At 48.2% G+C, this 10,200-nt stretch overlaps 1 long non-coding RNA gene across 1 annotated transcript; it reads left to right on the plus strand.

Annotated features, from left to right (window-relative positions):
- The first annotated feature begins 8,968 nt into the window (after positions 1-8,968).
- LOC149440609 (uncharacterized) lies at positions 8,969-9,742 on the plus strand. The gene is made up of 2 exons (XR_016307559.1): positions 8,969-9,105; positions 9,213-9,742. It is a non-coding gene; the product is annotated as an uncharacterized LOC149440609 (long non-coding RNA).
- Positions 9,743-10,200: the final 458 nt, after the last annotated feature.

Raw genomic sequence — 10,200 nt, forward strand, 5'->3', positions numbered from 1 at the left:
GGGAAGGGCCAGCAAGGTGTTGTACATTGCTTCCTGAAAACATCACCGCACCCTGCCTCAGTATTTATCAAAAGGTCGCTCAATCCAGACTGTATGTGGCCCAAAAATTAGGCACATATGCAAACTTGTAATTCCTACACCGTTCACCTGATTTGGATGTAAATACCCTCAAATTAAAGCTGACAGTCTGCAGTTAAAGCACATCTTGTTTGTTTCATTTCAAATCCATTGTGGTGGTGTATAGAGCCAAAAATGTTAGAATTGGGTCCATGTCCCAATATTTATGAACCTGACTGTAGATACTGGAATTGTTTTTTTTTTTTTTTACTAATAATGGCGGCGATCAGCGACTTATAGTGGGACTGCGGCGGTCATTCTGACACTGGGGGAAACTGACATCCCCCAGTGACACCAATACAGTGATCAGTACTGAAAACAAACACTGACACTGTACTAATGGCACTGGACAGAAAGGGGTTAACATGAGGGGCGATCAAAGGGTTAACTGTGTGCTGGGAGTGTTTTACTAGGGGGGCGTGTGCTTCACTGTAAGCACACTGCTCTGGATGGCTGCGCACAGAGCAGAGCAGTGTGTCCGAGCTGGCAGGGAGGAGAACTGTTAGTAAACAAAGCAGCCCTCCTCCCTGTCAGTGATCGTTGGTAATCACCGGGAGCCGGCGGGTAATCACCGGCTGGGACTGGGGATTGACAGCCACGGCATTTTCTCCCTACCTGGAAATGTATTTATTTTTTTATTTATTTCAGGTACTTATATAGCGCCGTCCATTTACACAGCACTTTACATATATATTGTACATTCACATCAGTCCCTAACCCTCAAGGGGTGTACAATCTAAGGTCCCTAACTTACATCCATACACATACTAGGGCCAATTTAGACAGGAGCCAATTAACCTACCAGCATGTCTTTGGAGTGTGGGAGGAAACCGGAGTACGCGGAGGAAACCCATGCAGACACAGGAAGAACATGCAAACTCCAGGCAGGTGGTGCCGTGGTTGGGATTTGAACCAACGACCCTAGTACTGCCAGGCGGAAGTGCTAACCATTTAGCCACTGTGCTGCCCCATGTATATATACGTGATTTTGCACACCCATGCCGCCCTGTAGCAGTATTTCTACTATTGGGTGGTCAGGAAGTGGTTAACGGGGACCAGACTGTGCCCAGTGGGAGTAGAAAATGCCCCATCATTAGTTTTAAGGATAGGAATAGTGCCCCATTGTTGATATCAATGAGAACAATAGTGCCCCATTGATAGTTCAGTAGGGGGAATGGGGAATTGAGCCCCATCATTGGTGTCAGTTGGTGGAATAGTGCCCCATTGATAGTTCAGTAGGGGGAATGGGGGAATGGAGCCCCATCATTGGTGTCAGTTGGTGGAATAGTGCCCCATTGATAGTTCAGTAGGGGGAATGGGGGAATGGAGCCCCATCATTGGTGTCAGTTGGTGGAATAGTGCCCCATTGATAGTTCAGTAGGGGGAATGGAGCCCCATCATTGGTGTCAGTTGGTGGAATAGTGCCCCATTGATAGTTCAGTAGGGGGAATGGAGCCCCATCTTTGGTGTCAGTTGGTGGAATAGTGCCCCATCAATAGTTCAGTAGGGGGAATTGAGCCCCATCATTGGTGTCAGTTGGTGGAATAGTGCCCCATTGATAGTTCAGTAGGGGGAATGGGGAAATGGAGCCTCATCATTGGTGTCAGTTGGTGGAATAGTGCCCCACTGATAGTTCAGTAGGGGGAATTGAGCCCCATCATTGGTGTCAGTTGGTGGAATAGTGCCCCATTGATAGTTCAGTAGGGGGAATGGGGGAATGGAGCCCCATCATTGGTGTCAGTTGGTGGAATAGTGCCCCATTGATAGTTCAGTAGGGGGAATGGGGGAATGGAGCCCCATCATTGGTGTCAGTTGGTGGAATAGTGCCCCATTGATAGTTCAGTAGGGGGAATGGAGCCCCATCATTGGTGTCAGTTGGTGGAATAGTGCCCCATTGATAGTTCAGTAGGGGGAATTGAGCCCCATCATTGGTGTCAGTTGGTGGAATAGTGCCCCATCGATAGTTCAGTAGGGGGAATTGAGCCCCATCATTGGTGTCAGTTGGTGGAATAGTGCCCCATCGATAGTTCAGTAGGGGGAATGGAGCCCCATCTTTGGTGTCAGTTGGTGGAATAGTGCCCCATTGATAGTTCAGTAGGGGGAATTGAGCCCCATCATTGGTGTCAGTTGGTGGAATAGTGCCCCATTGATAGTTCAGTAGGGGGAATGGGGGAATGGAGCCCCATCATTGGTGTCAGTTGGTGGAATAGTGCCCCATTGATAGTTCAGTAGGGGGAATTGAGCCCCATCATTGGTGTCAGTTGATGGAATAGTGCCCCATTGATAGTTCAGTAGGGGGAATGGGGGAATGGAGCCCCATCATTGGTGTCAGTTGGTGGAATAGTGCCCCATTGATAGTTCAGTAGGGGGAATTGAGCCCCATCATTGGTGTCAGTTGATGGAATAGTGCCCCATTGATAGTTCAGTAGGGGGAATGGGGAAATGGAGCCTCATCATTGGTGTCAGTTGGTGGAATAGTGCCCCACTGATAGTTCAGTAGGGGGAATTGAGCCCCATCATTGGTGTCAGTTGGTGGAATAGTGCCCCATTGATAGTTCAGTAGGGGGAATGGGGGAATGGAGCCCCATCATTGGTGTCAGTTGGTGGAATAGTGCCCCATTGATAGTTCAGTAGGGGGAATGGGGAAATGGAGCCTCATCATTGGTGTCAGTTGGTGGAATAGTGCCCCACTGATAGTTCAGTAGGGGGAATTGAGCCCCATCATTGGTGTCAGTTGGTGGAATAGTGCCCCATTGATAGTTCAGTAGGGGGAATGGAGCCCCATCTTTAGTGTCAGTTGGTGGAATAGTGCCCCATCGATAGTTCAGTAGGGGGAATTGAGCCCCATCATTGGTGTCAGTTGGTGGAATAGTGCCCCATCGATAGTTCAGTAGGGGGAATTGAGCCCCATCATTGGTGTCAGTTGGTGGAATAGTGCCCCATTGATAGTTCAGTAGGGGGAATTGAGCCCCATCATTGGTGTCAGTTGGTGGAATAGTGCCCCATCGATAGTTCAGTAGGGGGAATTGAGCCCCATCATTGGTGTCAGTTGGTGGAATAGTGCCCCATTGATAGTTCAGTAGGGGGAATTGAGCCCCATCATTGGTGTCAGTTGATGGAATAGTGCCCCATTGATAGTTCAGTAGGGGGAATGGAGCCCCATCATTGGTGTCAGTTGGTGGAATAGTGCCCAAGGACCAGATAAAGGGCCACATTTGTCCCCTGGGCCGCAGTTTGGAGACCACTGATTTAGTGTTACTTTACCAATCTTTATTCTAAGTTGGGGTACAGTAAGAATGGTATATTATATGTGGGGGTCAGTCATTTACCTCTGGATTCTAATCCGGGAATAGCCGCAATGCCTGGAAATATGTCCTCCCTAACCGCAGGTGACAGCTCCTCTCCGAGGTGTGATAAAATGCATAGGAGGGTTATTTTGCGTGCCTACTAGACTCTACAGGGACTCCCAGGCCATAAATAAATAGATTTAACCAGGTATTGTACATCGGTGAGCGGGATTGATGCCCTGTCTCCATCTCGGCGATTTGGACCGCCGCTGCGTTTAACAGGAGAAGTGTCTTTATCTTATTACTCCCCGGAGGCTGACGACGTCGCTGTCCTCATCACCTCCCCTCAGCCTGATTTATACCCGCAGTAATGAACTCGCACGGCCGGCCGTGCCTACGCCGCCGCATCTTTCATCGCCATTCCGAGGCCCCGGCCACTTTTCAGCATCAGTTACTGTCACGCGGGCCGAGAGACCGAGTCCTTACCGCAGGCTCTTTACCCTGTCGCTGCAGATGAACTGGCTTTAAGCGAGCCATCAATCTCTATTTGTGGCCGTAACATTTGCAGCGACGCATGGGCCGGCTGAGAAATCACCTGGGACGGCCGGGATAATGACAAGGCTTTCCACTTTGTGCTTATGACTTGGTTAAGTAAGCTGGTGGGGTGGGGGGGGGTTGTTGAAGAACTGCAAAAAGCTTCTCCTTGGCATTTTTTGATTTGGTGGGGTCAGGTCTCGGAACCCGCCATCCCCCTGTGAATTCCTTGTCATCCTACTGGATAAACTTGAAGCTGAACTGTCAAAACTACCCTTTCCATGGAGCGTCAAGGGTTAAAAATATAGCTTAGCTATATTTTTTTTTTTTTACATAAATGACGGGTGTCATTCATTGCGGGGACCCATAGTATGACTTCCATGAATGGAGCAGGGAGGAGCATGGGAGCAGGGAGGTGCATGGAGCATGGGAGCAGAGAGGCGCATGGAGCATGGGAGCAGAGAGGCACATGGAGCATGGGAGCAGAGAGGCGCATGGAGCATGGGAGCAGGGAGGCGCATGGGAGCAGGGAGGCGCATGGAGCATGGGAGCAGAGAGACGTATGGGAGCAGGGAGGCGCAGGGAGCATGAGAGCAGAGAGACGCATGGGAGCAGGAAGGAGTATGGGAGCAGGGAGGCGCATGGATCAGGGGAACAGGGAGGCACATGGAGCATGGGAGCAGGGAGGCTCATGGAGCAGGGAGGAGCATGGGAGCAAAGAGGCGCATGGAGCATGGGAGCAAAGAGGCACATGGAACATGGGAGCAAAGGGGCGCATGGAGCATGGGAGCAAAGAGGCGCATGGAGCATGGGAGCAAAGAGGTGCATGGAGCATGGGAGTAGGGAGAAGCATGGGGGCAGAGAGGCGCATGGAGCATGGGAGCAAAGAGGTGCATGGAGCATGGGAGCAAAGGGGCGCATGGAGCATGGGAGTAGGGAGAAGCATGGGGCAGAGAGGCGCATGGGAGTAGGGAGGCGCATGGAGCATGGGAGTAGGAAGGCGCATGGAGCATGGGAGTAGGGAGGCGCATGGAGCATGGGGGCAGGGAGGCGCATGGAGCATGGGAGCAGGGAGGTGCATGGAGCATGGGGGCAGTGACACACAGGGAGAATGGAAGCAGAGAGGTGCATGGAGCATGGGGGCAGGGAGGCGCATGGAGCAACCTCCTCCTGTATACATTGGCACTCAACAGTGCCGATTAGGCCTGCTCTTTCCATCCCCCTCCTTTTTTCAGAGAAGCTGTACTATCAGTTCACGCAGCAAAAAATTAATGGAGGATGAGTGGATGAATGAGAGATCTGCCTCCTCCATTCATAGAGAAGTTTTCATTTTAAGAGCCCATAGTATGGCTTCTATGAATCGAGCACGGGGGGGGGGGGACTGGCACTAAACAGAGCTGACTATGCTCATCCCTTCCATCCCCCTGTACTATGGGTTCCTGCAGTAAAAGGTGCTCTATGAATGGAGGGTGGATGGAAGAATGAGAGATCCTGAGAGATTCATCGTGGAAACCCATAGTATGGCTTCTATGAAAGAAGCAAGAGGACGGAAAGTCAGCACTCAACAGTGCTGACTATGCCCAATTCTTTCCAGCCCCCTCCTCCATTCATAGAAGCCATACTATTGGTTTCCACAAAAGAAAATCACTCTATGAATAGAGGATGGTGGATGAATGAGAGGTCCGCCTCCTCCAACCTTAGGCTGGCCATACACGTATAGAATATCGGCCGTTTACAGTGCGAACGACTATTTTTCTCTCAATAACGACTTGTCCACTAAACACATAGAATAAAATTTGTTCAAAGATTCTTCTTCCGGTTCACCAAAGGACACGGGCAATACCAGACAGGGGATATTTTGTTTCTATTAGCACATAGATGTATACACTTTGGTTGAAAAGATGAAAGTTTTTGTTTCGGATCCATCGACATTAGCGGGGCTGTAAAGTTGAGTCCACTAACGGCACGAATGTCGAAAGATCTGTTCAAAAACCAAAATTTTTGTCCAATATCTATACATGTATGGGGGGATTAGGGCACTTTTCATTGCAGGAACCCAGAGCACAGCTTCTGTCAATGGAGCACTCAACAGCACCGATTACTGTATGTCTTCCCTTTCCACCCCTCTCCTCTATTCATAGAAGTTGTACTATGGGTTTCTGCAATGAAAAACACTCTACGATTGGAGGTTTGGTGGACGAATGAGAGTTCAGCATCCTCCTATATTCATAAAGCACTTTTCATTGCGGAAACTGACAATACGGTTTCTATAAATGGAGGAAGGGGTTGTCAGCACTGTAGAGGTCCAACTTTCCACCCCCTGCTCCACTCATAGAAGCCATACTATGGGCTCCCAAAATGAAAAGCTTTCTATGAATGGAGGGTGGTAGGATGAATGATAGGTCTGCCTTCTCCATTCATAGAGCCCTTTATATTGTGAGAACTGATGGTACCGCTTCTATGAATGGAGGAGGGGGGCAAAGAGGGCTGGCATAGTCTGCACTGTTGGCAAGTGGCTGTAACAGGTGGAGCCGCTCATCTTAACCCCCACAGCACCAGAAGATCACAGCTGCGGGAGTGTCTGGAGAGGCAGAGGAATGAAGGAACTTGTGTCCAGGTAGCACCACAAGTCCCAGAAAGTGCCCAGATGGCAGCATGCAGCCAATATGGGACTACAGGTCCCAGCAGTCCCTGTGTCAAGATCGCAGCATACAGCCTACAGCACTGAAAGTTCCAGCAGTCCCTGTGTCCAGACGGCAACAAGCAGCCAACAGCACTACAAATCACAGCAGCCCCTGTATGCAGATGGCAGCATGCAGCCAACAGCACAACAAACCTCAGCAGTCCCATGTCCAGACAGCAGCATGCAGCCAATACGGAACTACAAGTCCCAGCATTCCCTGTGTCTAAACAGCAGCATGCAGCTAATAAGGAACTACAAGTCCCAACAGTCCCTGTGTCCAGACACCAGCATGCAGCCAACAGCACTACAAATCGCAGCAGTCCCTGCGTCCACACAGCAGCAAGCAGCCAATACGGAACTACAAGTACAAGCAGTCCCTGTGTCTAGAGAGCAGCATTCTGAAAACACCACTACAAATCCCAGCAGTCCCTGCATCTAGACAGCAGCATTCAACCAACAGCACTACAAGTCCCAGCAGTCCCTGTGTCCAGACGGCAACAAGCAGCCAACAGCACTACAAATCACAGCAGCCCCTGTATGCAGATGGCAGCATGCAGCCAACAGCACAACAAACCTCAGCAGTCCCATGTCCAGACAGCAGCATGCAGCCAATACGGAACTATAAGTCCCAGCATTCCCTGTGTCTAAACAGCAGCATGCAGACAACAGCACTACAAGTCCCAGCAGTCCCTGTGTCCAGATAGCAACATGCAGCCAACAGCACTACAAATACCAGCAGTCCCTGTTTTGAGATGACAGCATGCAGCCAACAGCACTAAAGTCCAAGTGTCAAGATGGCAGCATGCAGCCAATGTGGAACCACAAGTCCCAGCAGTCCCTGTGTCTAGACAGCAGCATGCAGCCAACAGCACTACAAATCCCAGCAGTCCTTGTGTCCAGATTGCAGCATGCAGCCAACACCACTACAAATCCCAGCAGTCCCTGCATGTCCATGGTCTCTGACCATCTCTTGTATCATGTCCACAGTCTCTGACCATGTCTTATATCATGTCAGCAGTCTCTGACCATCTCTTTTATCATGTCCGCAGTCTCTGACCGTCTCTTGTATCATGTCCTCAGTCTCTGACCATTTCTTGTATCATGTCTTCAGTCTCTGACCGTCTCTTGTATCATGTCCTCAGTCTCTGACCATCTCTTGTATCATGTCCACAGTCTCTGACCATCTCTTCTATCATGCCCGCAGTCTCTGACCGTCTCTTGTATCATGTCTGCAGTCTCTGACCGTCTCTTGTATCATGTCCTCAGTCTCTGACCATGTCTTGTATCATTTCCGCAGTCTCTGACCGTCTCTTGTATCATGTCCTCAGTCTCTGGCCATCTCTTGTATCATGTCTGCATGATCTCTGACCATCTCTTGTATCATGTCCGCAGTCCCTGACCCTCCTCTTGTATCATGTCCCCAGTCTCTGACCATCTCTTGTATCATGTCCACGGGGGGTGTGACACCATGTTTTACCGCACCAGGTGACACCAACCCTATTGACGCCACTGCTTCCATAATGAAGCGTCCAAAAATATAAATCTTTCTGAACAACGAATATATACTTTACCGACTTAACAAAGAGGTTCTGAGAAAAATAATTCTAACATAACGATTATGCTAGAAAACAAGGGGACGGGGAGCTGACGTTGCACTCTGTAGAGCTCAGTGAGGAGAGCTCTTGAGAGCTGATTGGAAAGAAGGGACACACCCCTCTCCACACGGCACACAGGAACAGAGCTGAGGATGTCAATCAACTGTAGGCTCCTCCCCTGTCACCATTTTTCTCTTGGTGTCAGAAAAACTTGTCAGAAGTGATTCATGCTGATGGCAGAGGAAGGAAGCAGCAGACAGAAATGACACTTAGTGCTCTGGATTGAGACAAGTACACACTATAGAGGGATATACTTTGTTCATATTTTATGTCTGAGGTTTAAGGGGCCCAATGTGACCACTGGAAGGGTTACAATTTCTAGCCATCACAGTGACAAATATTTTCATAAAACATTTTGCTAAATTAAAATAAAAGACCATGCACTCGGTTTTAGCATGGATCCGCTTTGAATAAACAGGAGCTTTCAGATGCTTGCAGCGTCTGTTCAAGCCGTACAGGCGACCCCTTAAGCAGTTAGGTCACGCCGATTTGCGAAGCGCATATTTGAAGCATTATTCCCGCGAGGGCCCGTCTTGCCAGCAGCGGAGATCCTCTCTGTCTCTATTTGTCAGACTGGTAATATACAGCTATGGGAATCGTGAGAAGCACCGCCTGACTAAATCGCATTCGTCAAATGAGTGGGGGGGGAGGGGAGAAAAAACCCATTTCTTTACGGGATTCATGTGTAATGAGTGAACTAAAATCACAACAGAGCCGACCGATATATCCCGGAAAGCTTAAACGGATAGCCAGAGCAGTAGAGGAAGGAAGGTTAATGAAGACGTTGGAGGATTACCGCGTGGAAACAACGAGACGTTCACATCTAAAGGTGAGCGCGGTATCCAGACGAGACGCAGAGCCGCCTTTGTGCGGTAATCCGAGAATCTTGCACTATAATTACAAAGGCATCACTTTCTATTTTTTTTTTATTGTCAGAAAAATAAAAACAAAAGTTTGACAAGGCCAAAAGGAGGCTTGCTCATGAAACAAAAGAGTACGGGTTTTAATAAAGCGCTCGCAGCGCTCGTCTCCCCTGCTGAGATGGAGGGTAACAAATGTTTTGAAGTTTTGGAAGAATGCTCCTAATTATAAAGAGACAAGGAGCGTCAGAGCTTCATGAATAAACATTGTCCTTCAAAGGAGAGATGATCGGACGCAGGAGGAACGTTCACAAGACTTTACCATTACTACCTCCATGCAGCTTGAAGGGCAGGCTGTCAGGATTCATTGTAGCCAGGTCATGTGACAGCACCTTCATAGTGCTCCGATCGCTCTCTGTCCATCCTTCCATCTGATCATGATACGCATATCACCAAAATATCGGGAGGGTTATAAAGTGTATGTCAAGCCGAAAGGCCCTCTTCATATGGCATATAAACATTATCCAGATGCAACTTAAAGAGATACAAAGTAATATCATTTGTAAACATTGATCAGCTGCAACATAAAGAGATACAAAGTAACAATGCTTGTAAACAGTGAACTGACAGGAGATGGAGAGACACAAAGTAACATTGTTTATAAACATTGATCAGATGCAACATAAAGAGATACAAAGTAACATTGTTTATAATCATTGATCAGACAGGAGATAGAGAGATACAAAGTAACATTGTTTATAAAAATTGATCGGACAGGAGTTAAAGAGATACAAAGTAACATTGTTTATAAACATTGATCAGACAGGAGATAGAGAGATACAAAGTAACATTGTTTATAAACATTGATCGGACAGGAGATAGAGAGATACAAAGTAACATTGTTTATAAAAATTGATCGGACAGGAGTTAAAGAGATACAAAGTAACATTGTTTATAAACATTGATCAGATGCAACATAAAGAGATACAAAGTAACATTGTTTATAAACATTGATCCGACAGGAGTTAAATAGATACAAAGTAACATTGTTTATAAACATTGAT

The sequence above is a fragment of the Staurois parvus genome, unplaced genomic scaffold (assembly GCF_062004578.1).
Source record: "Staurois parvus isolate SC_StPar_1 unplaced genomic scaffold, SC_StPar_1.0 ptg001066l, whole genome shotgun sequence".
In the NCBI taxonomy this organism is placed as follows: Eukaryota; Metazoa; Chordata; class Amphibia; order Anura; family Ranidae; genus Staurois; species Staurois parvus.